We start from the raw sequence: 14815 nt of genomic DNA, 5'->3' as shown, positions 1-14815 counted from the left end.
TTTTCAAACCAAAAGAGAATCAGGCTATTACTTCTGGCAAACCACGTGCTGTGACCTCTAGTAACCTAGGTTATTTTGTACAAGGGCAATTGGGACATTCTATCTCAATCCCAATTGGTGAAGAAGAGTGGAGGAGACCACCAGAGAAATTCCTTCCTCTGAGTCAGCTCTGTGATGGAGATGGACTAGTGAGGGAAAGAACCTTTTTTCTCTTTAGAGCCGTGAATGAGGATCCAGTACCAGGTGGTCAGCTCTACCCACCCCGGTGCCACCTAAAGATTAATACTCCAACTGACCTTCAGTCTCAGAGATTTTAAGAGTTCCCTCCACCGCGGCAGACCGCATTTCATCCGTGACTGGCCATTCTGTCTCTCTGCCATCTTTTCCCAAAAGTTCAATAGAGTTACTGAGATGGGGCCCAAGTAGTGGGCATTTCACTAATTTATTCTTATCTAAACTAGATAAAGAGTAGCTGCACATATACATTCCCAAACACTTAAATGCAAAAATATATTAGATTTAAAAGGAATATATAGCTGGGCACAGAAGGGGAGTGAGTGTAAAAGGCTCTATAGAAGAGGAAGAGAGAATAATTATAACTCATACAATTCAAAAAACCAAAACAGCTTCATCTTCAGAAGGCTGAACATAAAATAGGGAGGGTGAAGGTAGGAAAAAAACCTATGAAATAAAGAGTAAGAAACTGATATTGGGATCTAGGCTTAATGTAGAAAGAAAAGGCAGAGGAGTAGGAACAAATTGCTTCCATTATAGTTTACCAGTATTGATCTTCTTCACCCACTTCTTTATAAAGAGGCAAATCAAAAGGAAAAGAGGAAAAAGTCTGTTGCCTCTTGCTCTCCTTCATTCCTCTTGTTCCAGGCAAGCAAGCCTTCTTGCGGTTCCCTGTAAGACATTATGTCTCTCTTTATAAAGCCCCTGCTTTATGATGGTCTCATCCCGCCATGCCTGGAGCACATTTTGTCCTGGCCTCTGTCTCAAGGAATCCCTGGCTTTCCTCAAGGATCAATGTGGGTATCTATCCTGATCCCCTCGGGTGCTAGGAAAGAAAGGAGAGAGAAAGAGAGGGAGAGAGTGAGTGAGAGATAGAGAGAGAAAGAGACACGAGACAGACATGAGAGAGACAGACACAAGACAGACATGAGAGAGACAGACACGAGAGAGAGAGAGACAGACAGACACGAGAGAGAGAGACAGAGAGAGAGAGACAGAGACAGAGACAGAGACAGAGACAGAGACAGAGACAGAGACAGAGAGAGAGAGAGAGACAGAGAGACAGAGAGACACAGAGACACAGAGACACAGAGACACAGAGACACAGAGACACAGAGACACAGAGACACAGAGAGAGACAGAGAGACAGAGAGACAGAGAGACAGACACGAGAGAGAGAGACAGACACGAGAGAGAGAGACAGACACGAGAGAGACAGACACGAGAGAGAGAGACAGACACGAGAGAGAGACAGACACGAGAGAGAGACAGACAGACAGACAGACAGAGAGAGAGAGAGACACGAGAGAGAGAGAGACAGAGACACGAGAGAGAGACAGACAGACAGACAGACACGAGAGAGAGAGAGACAGAGACAGAGACACGAGAGAGAGAGAGACAGACAGACAGACAGACACAAGAGAGAGAGAGACAGACTGACACGAGAGAGAGAGACAGACAGACAGACAGACACAAGAGAGAGAGAGAGAGACAGACACGAGAGAGACAGACAGACAGACAGACACGAGAGAGAGAGAGAGACAGACAGACAGACACAAGAGAGAGAGAGAGACAGACACGAGAGAGAGAGACAGACACGAGAGAGAGACAGACAGACAGACAGACACGAGAGAGAGAGAGACAGACAGACACGAGAGAGAGAGAGAGAGACAGACAGACACGAGAGAGAGAGACAGACACGAGAGAGAGAGAGACAGACACGAGAGAGAGACAGACAGACACGAGAGAGAGACAGACAGACAGACAGACACGAGAGAGAGAGACAGACACGAGAGAGAGAGACAGACACGAGAGAGAGAGACAGACATGAGAGAGAGAGACAGACAGACAGACAGACACGAGAGAGAGAGAGAGAGAGAGAGAGAGAGAGAGAGAGAGAGAGAGAGAGAGAGAGAGAGAGACACGAGAGAGAGAGATTTGCAGAGAGAGAGAGAAGGAAAAGGAGAAGGGAAAGGGGGAAGGAGGGAGGGAGGAAGGGAGAGAAAGGAAGAGGGAGAGGGAGTGAAAAGAAAGAAGGGAGGAAGGAAGGCAGGGAGGGAGAGAGAAAGGTGGAAAGAGAATAAAGAAAGAGGAGGAGAGGGGAGGGGAGAGAAGAGGAGGAAGGGAGAAAGTTGGGAGGAAGGGAGGAAGCAAGGAGGGGAAGAAAGAGGAAGGAAGAAAGAGAGAAAGAAAGAGAAAAAAAAAAAGAAAAAGTCATTATTATTATGCAAGCTGTAAAGCTCAATAAATGCTAGCATTTTATGGACATCTCTGAGGAAGAAACAATGTGTTTTCTATTTTGTTTATTGAACTATAGTTGTGGAAAGATACAAAGATAGCTAAAGAGAAAGGAAGAGAGTAGCCATAAGGCCCAAACACTCCTTTTGAATGCCAAAAGATTTTTGAAAATTATTTGTACTGGGTAATGTTGGATAAGTCATTTTTCTAAGTCAGTGCCTCAGGTTCTTGATCTATAAAATATAGAGAGCAATTTTTTTTTTTTGCTTCCCAAAGTTAGTGCAAACTAAAGAAATAAAGCAGTTGTGATGTACTATGAAAACACAAAATACTTAATACAGTCACATTAATAACCCATGAGCAGAAGGCACACCAGCTATCAAACAAAGGCTATTCTTAACAGACAGTGTGATGAATGAGGCTGACACGCATACATGTATGAAAATAAACAAAGGAAAGCCGGGTGGGGCTTTCTGCCAGGAGAAAAAAAAAAAAAAAGTTATCATCCAACTTAAAACAAACAGGCAAAATGGAAACAGGCCAGATTAGTAGGAAGGAAATGCCATTGTTGTTCGAGATAATACTGTAAACAATAAATAATCAAACAAAACAGTAGAAAAATTAAATAAAAGGATTGGACTGTGTCTCTTATAAACCATGAAAACATAGTAAAAAAAAAAATACACCAATTATAAAACTGAAGGCAAACAATCAAACATCTGCAGAGTATGATCGGTTGCACTGGGCATCACAAAAAGCTCAGTGGGCTGCCTGCCTCCAAGTTCTCCCCTCTGGAGAAGGAGCTATTTGCATTCCCCCATCCTAGGATGTTCCCAAACCTGATTCCTGAGGAAGAGGGTGGAAGCATCCTTCAGCAACCTGCTGCTTTCAAGGGACCCTGGAGATCGTGGTCTGGAGAACTCTGGGTGAGAAGACTCAAGCACAACCAGACCATCATTAGTTGAGATTCTGGGATCTTTTCTATTTGCCTTTCTTTCTCTAGTACCATCCCAGAACTTCTATACCTCTTTACTCATGAAAGCACTAGTGCTAGTAAATCATGGATCTTTCTTTATCATTAAAGATAAATCAAAAAGAAAGAGAATGACGTGAAGAAATCAGGGTGGGCTTTGCCAGGGGGCATTATTCAATGCTCTGTGGGCATGGTGGGAAAGGGAGGGAGGTTCTGCACCTAGTTAAAGGTACTTTTTGCTGGCCTCAGTCTCCAATGATCCTACTTGTAAAGTTCTGATCGTCTCTCAGTTGTGATCCTTCTCTGGGAGGATAAAAGAGGCCTGGACAAGCAGTCTGGACTGGGGAAGGACAAGAGCTGGAGGAGATTCAGAGCCAGGATTCAGGAAGAAGAAGAGGCTGGCTGGAGGCTCCAGAAGCCTCCCAAGAAACCTGCTCATAGAGGAAAAGATTATACAGAAAAGAAACCTCCTCCCAAAGAAGGATCACAAACAGAACAAACAGAATCACCTGTGAAGCAGCCTAAGCCTATGACAAGATTAGAAAAAGCATTGGTTAAAGCTAAGAGAGAAGGACAGGATATAAGTGATTTTATACATGCATATCCTGTGATTGAAGAGATTGATTCTGTAGGCCATAAAAGGAGAAGATATGCACCTTTAGATTTGAATAAAATTAAAGATTTGAAAAAAGGTTGTACCCTTTATGGGGCTACATCAGCTTATGTTAAAATGTTGCTAGATGGTTTGTCTTATGAAGTCCTAACCCCGAATGATTGGAAATCCATAGCAAGGACATGTCTGGAACCTGGAGAAAATTTATTATGGCTTGTGGAGTTTCATGAATTATGTAAAATCCAAGTCAGATGCAACTTGGAAATAGGAGTTAACACACAATTCACTTTTGAGCACTTGGCTGGTGAAGGTCGGTATGGAGAGAATTCGGAACAGATTAATTATACCATGACAATATATGAACAAATTGCTAAGGCTGTAATAAAAGCTTGGGGTGTCATCCCTGGACAGAAAGATCGCGGAGAGGCTTTCACTAAAATACAGCAAGGTCCCAATGAACCTTTTGCGGATTTTGTGGGACGTTTGCAAACTGCTGTCAAAAGAACTATTGGAGAAAATGCAGCTACAGAACTAATGACCAGACATCTGGCTAAGGAAAATGCCAATGAGATATGCCAAAGAATTATATGGGGATTAGACAAAGATGCTCCTTTAGAGGAGATCATAAGACGATGTTCCACAGTGGGAACAAATGCTTTTTACACCCGGACAATGATGAACGTGGAAAGACAGGGTCCCTCTTGGCAAGGGCCTTCTAGAGAAACTCGGCGATGTTTTCAATGTGGAAAAATTGGGCATCTAAGAGCTCAGTGTAGGTATGGAGATACAGTGAGAAGACAGGGTGAAAGAAGACCTAAAACCCCATGTCCAAAATGTCACAAGGGTTTCCACTGGGCCTCCAAATGTAGATTGACCCAGGGAAATGAGAGGCGGGGTCCAGCTTCAGCCCCCCAAGTGGGGCATGATGGCAGCCGAGGTTACATCCAGAGAATTTTAAGACATGATCAATCAGCCAAAAGGCAATCAGATGGAAGAAAGGGATTGAAATTAGGAAAAATAGAGTTGTGTGCAGTAGAGACTACCGAGATACTCCCTGGAGAAGTGAAATCTGTTCCTGTTGAGCCTATGGATCCTTTGCCTCCAGGCACAGTTGGCTTGACCATTTCACCTTCTGAGAGTGCTTACAAAACAGTGTCCATCCATACACTGATGTGGGAAACTGGAGAACGTGTAGCTAATATCCCAGTCACTAACACAGGTAGACAATGTGTGATTTATCAACCAGGAGAAGTCTCTGCATTACATCAGGCTTGACGTGGCTTTCTGCAGGAAGGGAAGTCACTTCTCTGGACAAGAGTTAACAGCAACTGCCTGGAGACAACGGTTCTCTACAGGAAGAAGAATCTGTCTGAGAGATTTGAGTAGACACAGAAGATCTCCTTCCAGAGAGCGATCAGCAGCTTCTGGAGACGACAGCTCGCTACACCTACTACCTGCTGTGTTTGCATACAGAGATATTGCCATGTGTGTGCCTTGGATATTCTAACTATGAGATTTCTTTCATCAAAATGACATGGTTATTAGTTTCTTTATTAGTCTTCCCTGCTGAATCCCTGAGTAACTGAGACTCTTAGGTATCAGCGAACTTTAAAGGTAGCTCTTTTATTCACTGCACTTTTTAGTCTTTCCTGCACTCACACTACCCTCTAAATGTTTTCTGCCAGTCTTCCTCACCAACATTGTTGTGTAATCTCTTCCAGCTATTCCTCCTAGATACTTGTAGAGAGCATGACTACTACTGTCTTTAGGGAGGATTAAAACAGTCAGCTGTAATGGTGCACACCTCAAATCCCTGCTCCTAGGGAGGCTGGGGCTGGTGGATGACAAACTGGGGAAATTCTGAGCTGGAGTAGAGTTAAGCTGACCAGGCAGCCCTATCGGGTCCAGCACCATGAGAAAAGGATACCAGCCTGCCTAAGGACCAGTGAACTAGCCCAGGTGGAGAATGATAGGTCAAAGCTCTTACACCAATCAATAGTGCCAGTGCCGCGAATGGCCACTGCACTTCCATCCTAGGCAAGAAAGAGACCCAGTTTCCCCTCCTTATTCCCCCCGCTAAAAAAGATTTGATATAATGCTGTACAAACATCACTACAAGCAGAATCTCGACTGTTCTGCCTTTCAGCCCAGTATCATCAAGCTGGCTGTGGAAGTTCCATATGATTGCAACCTAAATATGAAATGTGACATCGAAAAACTACAACTATCTGAGGGACCAAACCAAATAAGAAACCAGAGATCAGAAAAGACAAATCAAAATTTTCAATTGCATAAAATCCAAAGTCTTTTTTTGGGGGGGTGGGGGGAAGAATAGCTAGAATCAGAAAAATGGTAGAAGAAATAATCTTTGCATCAAATATCAATGATGAAAATTTTATAAGATATATAGAGAATTGGTCAGAAATATATAAGAACAAGGGCCATTCCCCAATAGATAAGTTGTCAAGGGAACAATTTTCAAAAGAATAACTTAAATTTTAAATGACTATTTTAAAGATTTTTTTTTGCAAATCTTCAATAATAGAAGAAATACAAATTAAAACTATTTTGAGATTTTATTTTCTACCTAGAAAATTTGTAGCCCAAAATAGACATATTATTGAAAGGACTATGGAAAGAAAAGGTTAGTAATAACTGTTGATAGTTTTTGATTGACCTGACTAATCTAGAAAATAAATTTGAAATTATTTAAGTGACTAAACTGTTTATATCATTAATGTACTATGTAAATATGTATGTATATTATAGATATATCCATATATACATTCAATAATATTCAGTGATACTTTTATAGTAGGAAAGAGCTAAAAACAAATTATAAGTCCACTAACTAGAGAGTGGTTCACAAATTGTGACATAAATATAATGAAATGAAGAATAAAAGATGAGGAATTCAGAGATACATGGAAACTTGTGTGAACTGATATAAAATAAAGTAAATAGCATCAGAACAACATATATCTATCTACCATAATATAATGAAAAGAACAACAAAAGGAAGTTACACTCTGATTAATTTTAATGACCAGTCTTAGGCTCAGAAAATAAACATACTTTTGGGGTGAAGGATTACTAAGCCAGAATGTTGCCAATGTTGTGTAAAATTGTCAGTTAATTTTCTTCTTTGTTAAAGGGACTGCTCCATTCTAGGGTGGTAGGGAAAAACCTATCCAGAAATAATTTATGTATAAATAAAAGGCATCAATGAAATTCAGTTTTAAAATCAATAAAATTCAGGTATATGATGAGAGCTTTCTCCCTAGCTTTCCCACTATTCCTGCTATAGTCATTTATTAAATTTAAAACTAATAGAGAAGATATTCAGATCAAATATCATCCCTTAGCAGGATTACTACCACACTAGAATACTTTAAATGGCTAAATACCATTATAACATCCTGAGGTCTCAAATGAGACGGGGTCAAGTCTGTATTACTGGGGCAAGTTCACTAAAGCCACAGGAGCAGTTATGAAACAACTTGAATCGCAGTAAAACAGAATGAGCAGCTGCAAATGTAGACAGGAAGTGGAGAATCAAGAGCCAATAACTAGGAGCTAGAGAGTTGGTCTTGTGCTCACAAAGCTTAAGCCAACATGGGAAAAGGACACAGGTTACCTAAATATAAAATATGACATCATTTTTTTGAAATGAGAGGAAAATGGAAAAATATACTTTTCATTACTGTGGCTGAATGACAACCAAACAAGAGATATGATATCATAAATGACAAAAATAGACAATTTTAATCACATAAAACTCAAAGCCTTAAATAATAATAAAATGTATAAAGCTAGAATCAGGAAAAAAAACTACTACTACTGTAGAATGTGTAGAACCAGCTGCAGTTGTAGAATCAGTCATGCACCGGCAAAGTTACTGCTCAACAGCCTGTATCTCTGCTCTTTGGGTTAAAGTGGACCAGGCAAAATCTTCTATGGTGAACTGGAGGGAATAACTTACCAGAATGTAAAAATTAAACACCATCGTCTTTTCTTCCTTTGTTATACATTTAATAAATCAATTTGTACATTTTTCCCATTTTACTACAATACAAGTAAGCCTCATAAGTCATTCTATACATGAAGACATTTAATTTTAAACATCTAAAATTTCCCAAGTGATATTTAAATGCTTTTTTATATTGTGGTTTTTTTCCTCCAATTCCATTTCTAACCTTAACTCTATTTCTAAGCTCTCTTAGAAATCAGTTCTTAAACTTACATGGACTGATGCTGAGTGAAATGAGCAGGACCAGGAGATCGTTATACACTTCAACAACAATACTATATGATGATCAATTCTGATGGACGAGGCCCTCTCCAACAATGAGATGAACCAAATCAGTTCCAATGGAGCAGTAATGAACTGAACCAGCCACACCCAGCAAAAGAACTCTGGGAAATGAGTGTGAACCACTACATAGAATTCCCAATCCCTCTATTTTTGCCGCCTGCATTTTTTATTTCCTTCACAAGCTAATTGTACATTATTTCAAAGTCCGATTCTTTTTGTTCAGCAAAACAACTGTTTGTTCATGTATACATATATTGTATTTAATTTATACTCTAACATACTTAACATGCATTGGTCAACCTGCCATCTGGGGGGGGAGGGGAAGGAGGGGAAAAGTTGGAACAAAAGGTTTTGCAATTATCAATGCTGAGAAATTATCCATGCATATATCTGGTAAATAAAAAGCTATAATAATAATAATAATAATCAGTTCTTAAGAACTTTCTAATGTTCTCTGTGATTAAAGCAGCTGGGGAAAAGCACTCAGGGGTAACTTCAGCTTTCAAGAAGAGCAATTCTATGTATCTGTAACAAATGGGAAGAAGCAAGAATAAACTCTTGTCAAAAAGAGAAAAAAGGTAAAGCAGCTAAAAAGCCTTTTTAAAGACTAGAAAAGACAGCCATGAAAGTTCATGGAGCTATCAAAGAACGAGACCTGTATGACTACACTCTTTATTTTTACCACAACAGGACAAAAGCAAGAAGAAAGAAGAGAGGAAAGAATAATGAATAGATTCCATTTTTTTCATCATTTGGAAGCAGTTATGGATTGATACACTTTAAATGACAGATCTCATTAAAAGTAAGAAGAGTCACCTGCAGTGGCTTTTGATATTAGCCTAACCTAAAGTTAGAGCCATGACAATACCTCAGGAAATACTTTTGAATTCTATATCAAAAGAAAATAAATGAATTACAAAAGAATATTCAAAGTGAGATCTATGGATAAAAGTAGAGATTAGAATACATTTTTAATATTTAAAATTAGAAATAAAAGTATATTTTAGTGGACAGGGTTAATCTCTGCCTTTTTTCCCCTCTGTAAGTACTGAATAATACCTTCAAAATCTTAATTAGTAGTTCTATACTTTAGGTTTTATTTTAAAAGCATACTGGCATGAGAAATCTTACAGAGATAAAATTAAAGAATTTGTTGGGTGAACAAAACAGCCAAAGGTAATTTGGGTAAACGGGAGAGTGGTGGTACCATTCATAGAAACAGGCATTAGAGGGAAAGGCAAAATAATTTTCTATTCTAGCCATGTAAAATTTAAAATAATGTGATTGTGAGCTCCTTAGGGGCATCTTTTATCTCTTGAGTCCCCAGCACTTAGCACCGTGTCTGCCACATAGTAGGTACTTCATAAATGTGATTAATTGTTTGATTAAAATGTTAGTATGATATCCAGGTAGAGATTTCCAGCAAAAGACAGAAATACAGTACTGAAGCTCTGGGATTTAAGTCATTTGTAAAGATTTAAGAGAAACAGATGTACAATGGGAAAATGCACTGCATTATATGTCAAGAGAGCCTGAGTTTGTTTCTAGTTAAATTACTTATTTTTCTGGGGTGTTTCCTCATAGGTAAAATGGAGAGGTTGGACTAGCTACCGTCTGAGCTTCCTTCTAACATAAAAATCTATCATTCTTTCATCTAAGTAGAGGTAATAGGAATGGATGAGACCATAACAAAGAGATAAGAAAAGGAGGAAGGGCCTGGGTTAAAACTCCAAGAAATAGTCACATTTAAAGGGTCAGAGCGGAATAAGTGCCTAGCAAAAAGAATATAATAAAACAAACAAGATATAGCAGAATGCAGAGAATTAAGAAAAGAACCATAAGAAAATGGCATCACAGAAATCAACAGAAGAAGGGATATCAAAAAAGAGGGAGTGTTATTCAACATCAAATACCACTGACATTTCACTGCTACACTTCAATATGTGCTTTATATCGGTTGGTTTTCTTTTTCCTTTTAACAAAGTCTCAGAAGGCCTAAGATCTGTAGGTGTAGGTAGCCTTCCAGAGTCTCCTCTGTGAATTGTGACTAATCCCCAGGTCCTATCACCACAGCCCAGTGCTTTTTCCCCGCACATGCATCTGTGCCTGCCAAATATATTTCTCTCCTCCCCACCGCCCCCCATAGCTCCAGTCCTAGATCCCTAATTTTCCTAGAAGCATTCTCGCCCTACCTCCTTTTAGTCACTTATTCATCCAATTTACCTCTGCGAATTGATTACTGTATACAAAGCTCTGTGCCAGGAGCTGAAGAAGCTACAAAGATAAATAAGACACAGAACATGTTCTCAGAGTGCTTAAAGTCGAGTCTTCAAAGGAGCTCAGCAAAATATTTTCCATAAGAAGAACGTAAGGCATGCAGAGAGAACTTGTGCAATAATGCATGTGAGTGACTAAATCCCATTCCTAACAGACTTGCTCACTGACTTCTGATAAATAAAACAATGAAAGGGATGCAAACTCCTGAAGTTTCTATGGTTCCTCATAGAAACCTCATACACTTCATTTCTACATCAGACACTCACAGTTCAAGCAAGAAGACAAACACTGAAGCAGCATTCTACCCACCTGTCATCCCCAGGATTTTCTCCAAAGGAGAGAATTGGCAAGCCAGTCAATGGTGGGCAGGAGGGGGCAAAGGATAGCAGGGGTGCTGAGGCTGCTCTCTGTGAGGCCGACAGGCCGCAGGAAGCCAGAAAGGGAGGCTCCTGCTTCACAAGCAGCGAGGCAGGTAGGTGTCTCGAGAGAAGCTGCTCAGCTGTTCTCTGATTGTTTTCTCTGCTGAGAAAAGGCCCTTTGCCCTGAGAATGTTGCAACAATGGCTAACAGGGACTGATGCCCAAGATAAGTAAGAAGATAATAAAAAAGCACCTGGTTATACAGGTTGAATTTGAATCACCTGGTCCAGGTGAATTACATCCTCCAGCACTGAAAGCCTGATAGAAATGATTGCTTAAGCTATCAGCAATGATATGGGAAATAGTGGAAAATGAGAAAGGCATCATAGGACCAAAGAAAGGCAAAGGTTGACTTGATTTTTACTTTAAAAAGAAAGAAAAAAGATGAAGGAATCTGCAAATTATAGGCCAGTCTTGACTTCCTTTTTGACGGCACATGATGGCTATATTCATGTATCTGAAGAAGAAAAGGAACTTTGGTCAAAGTGTAGAAGTTGCCAAGAGAAGATAAAATTTAGGTTTGATTATTGGGGGAAAATGTCCTATTAATTGGTACTGTCCAAAAAAGGAACAGGTCATGTTGGGAGGCAATGGGTTCTACCTTATTAGAGAGGGGTCTTCATATATAAGCTGGATGACCTCTTGTCAGGTATGTTATAATGGGGAGTCCTTTCAGGTCTGGGAGAAGCTTCATGGCTTCTTCAACTCCAGAATTCTATGATTTTGATTTACATATTCTATCTAAGGCATGTTGGCTTGTATCCTAAAGGATAGGCCTTTGATACAGGGAGATGTGACTCCTAATTACTGAGAGACTGCTTACCTGTACTGTGTGCAGTATACACGAAGGCAAAAGACTTTGGAGGAGGAAGAAAAGAAAAGGAGGTACCAAAAATGGTATGAGACAAGGTACAAATCTCTGAATGGCTATAATGGGAGTCCTAGGCCTCAGGAATATGGAGGCCAATACTCCAAAATGCTCCTTATTTCGGGCATCCTCCCAGAGACTGCGCCGAGCAGACTTCTTCAGTAAGATTATTCTCTCCATGGATAAATTGAAATGCAACCTTATTCCCAAATCAAAGAGCCTCTGTATTTCTGTATTCCTCCTCTGTATTCAATGGTCTAAATTAATTTGTACAACCACCCCCCAAACTTGTGTTGTACTGCTAGCTTGGATAAGCATGTTTGCTCAGGATTTAAACTTGCTCTTTGTTTATTAAAGCGTTGATGGGAGGAGCTAAGTTGACTAGAAGTAACCTGTTACTCTAATTTTTCAATGTAATTAAGGAGGGTAGATGCTATTCTGATCCTAAGGGGGAAGGATTCGGGAAATAGGCCTTTCTATAGCACAACCTTGTGCCAGACACTGTGCTAAGCACTTTACAAATATTTACAAATAGCTGAGGTATAGGAGATAGACATAATTCTAGCCTGGTCTACCTCTTGGGGATTTAGGTTGATACAGAAGAATACAAGAGTGGAATACCTTTCTCTTGTTCCACTCAAAGATGGAAACTGCATTTTCCCTTGAAGATATGGGTTGGTATATTCTAGATCTTAACTATTTATATCTATCCCTACAATGAGGACCACACGATATCCTTTAAACCATGACATGTATTTTTTTGGCTACATTAAACAGTAGGTTTTCTTTGATAGCAAATGTTGTAGTAAAAGCAAAGGCTTATCATAACCACTAGAGAGCTTATTAAAAACTTTCCAGTAAAACTGAAAATACTAATCGATGATATTTTCTTTAATCTAAAAGCCCTTTCCAGGTGCACTTGCCTCAGAAATATGGATGAAAGAGTGAGAACAGAAGTGATTTCTTTGAGAAAGAAATTAAGAATAACAACCAAGTTTAAGTACCATTGAATTAAGATCATTGTCCTCAAAGTGATTGACACTACCCATCCAAGGGTGGTATTCTCTTTTACATTCTAGGTTAAGACACTGATAACAGAGAAAAAAACCATTTTTAGTCCTTGAATGGAATGGTCCAGAAAAGAACTGAGTACCGATTATTGTTCTGGAATGTAACCCCAAACTATCTTTTCCTTGTTCAAGATGAATCTTTCCTCAAATTGTCTCAAGATAAAGATATGTGCGAGTACATGTGGAAACCATAAAGGTCTGGACATGTTTCACTCTAGACTAGAAATGACTTCAAGACAGGATAGTGTAAAATATCTGTAATGATTTCTGGCAGACTTGTGCAAAAAATGTGAAGCACACTATTAGTATTTTTTCTCCAACACAAGTATGCTCTGGGCTCATTCTCTCATTGAGACTTACTCCTATAGAATCTAATATATATAAATCTGAGTCTTTTTCATCTTCCTCACCACCATTATGGTCAAGGCATACATAATGCAGGATAGTTCAACCCTCCACCATGTTATCCCTACTCTCAGGAGCCAGTGACTCCAGCATGATTTCCATTTAACCACTTCACATTAATGAGCTTGGACAAAGAGAGAGTTACTTTGAAATAACAAAAACTGGTATTTCCTCCCGGTATCTAGAGGACATACTCTCCTCTATCCCACGTTGGACCCTGGGAAGAGTAGGCTTATTCTTAGCTCAGTTCCTTCTTATCCCATTGGTATCCCAAACAAATTAATGTCCAACGTTGGATAAGTCTACATCTCCGTTATCTGGGGCTAGATAGCAAAGGTCACTTTTTGCTCAAGGCATTGGATCCTAGGTTGTTTGGACCCCACTCTCCCTTCACCTATAAATGCCAAGGCATACAAGGAACCCATGCTTGCATCCACAGGGTCAAACCTTGGTTGGGAGGACCCAAGGTCTCTTTCCTTGCATATTTATCTCTCAGTGGAAGATGCCAGCCACAGAGTACCCAAGATCAACTGAATTCAACTGAAGAGAAAATGGATCAAGGCACTAGACTAAGGCTGGTTCTGGCCTTTCAGAAGATGCCCTCAAGCCCAGTTAAACAGCTTGTCAAAAAAATCTCCATCTAACTGTGGTTAGTAGCCTGGCAGCAGACATAGCATCTCTATGCGTTGGTCCCTGTCTCCAAGGCACTGCTTCTCCACATAGGGAGACACCACCCAAAGTGCTTGTTCCCTCCCCCCTGGACACCTATAGAACTCATGAGCTCATCAGAACAAACTGGCTGAATAATTGTGGGGTCTAGGACTCGGTAGGGACCTTAGAGGTCATCTCTCTAGGCTACAGCACTACTTTGTTAACTCCTGTTCCCACATCACACATCACAAATCTTATCTTCTCAGCTAACCTTGTAGCAACTTGAGGGAAAGAATCTTCCCTCAATCAGATGTCACAGAGCAACTTGTCCTATAACTTTCCAATGCATTTATGAAACATTTCTATTTATAGCTCCCTGGGCTAGGGTCTTGTCCCCTATTAGCCTGGGAGCTCTACAAAAAGCCTATTGACTGTGTTGACCATCTGAGCCTAAATCCTGCACACTTTTATTTATACTCTTTATTTTATTATGTTAGCTACTTGTCACATTTTATTTCTTGTAGGCAAGAGAATGTGCATCTGAACTCTGCTCGTGACACTTACCAGCTCTATGACCAAGGAAAAGGTTCTATTTATGGCCCTGGAGAGTGGTGATAATAAGATAGTATTTGTAAGACACTCTGCACTGAGCCCAGCACGTAGGAAGTGCTATGTAAATGCTTATTCCTCTCCCCTTACCTGATACCATTATGTGACCTCGGGCAATCAGCTTTGATTAAACATCCACTGTG

At 40.0% G+C, this 14815-nt stretch overlaps 1 protein-coding gene across 2 annotated transcripts in view; it reads right to left on the bottom strand.

Moving 5' to 3' along the window:
• The window catches only part of RGL1 (ral guanine nucleotide dissociation stimulator like 1), a 230430-nt gene extending 219315 nt beyond the window's left edge, over nt 1–11115 (bottom strand). The window contains exon 1 of one of the 2 annotated variants that reach the window (XM_074308566.1): nt 10960–11115. The gene's annotated coding sequence lies outside the window, so the exon portion shown is untranslated. The remainder of the gene's footprint in view (nt 1–10959) is intronic. The other variant, XM_074308567.1, reaches the window with a different exon arrangement.
• Between the last annotated feature and the right edge of the window lie 3700 nt (nt 11116–14815).

Source organism: Sminthopsis crassicaudata, chromosome 4 (genome assembly GCF_048593235.1).
Source record: "Sminthopsis crassicaudata isolate SCR6 chromosome 4, ASM4859323v1, whole genome shotgun sequence".
Taxonomy (NCBI): Eukaryota; Metazoa; Chordata; class Mammalia; order Dasyuromorphia; family Dasyuridae; genus Sminthopsis; species Sminthopsis crassicaudata.
This window is presented reverse-complemented; position numbering and strand designations above follow the sequence as displayed.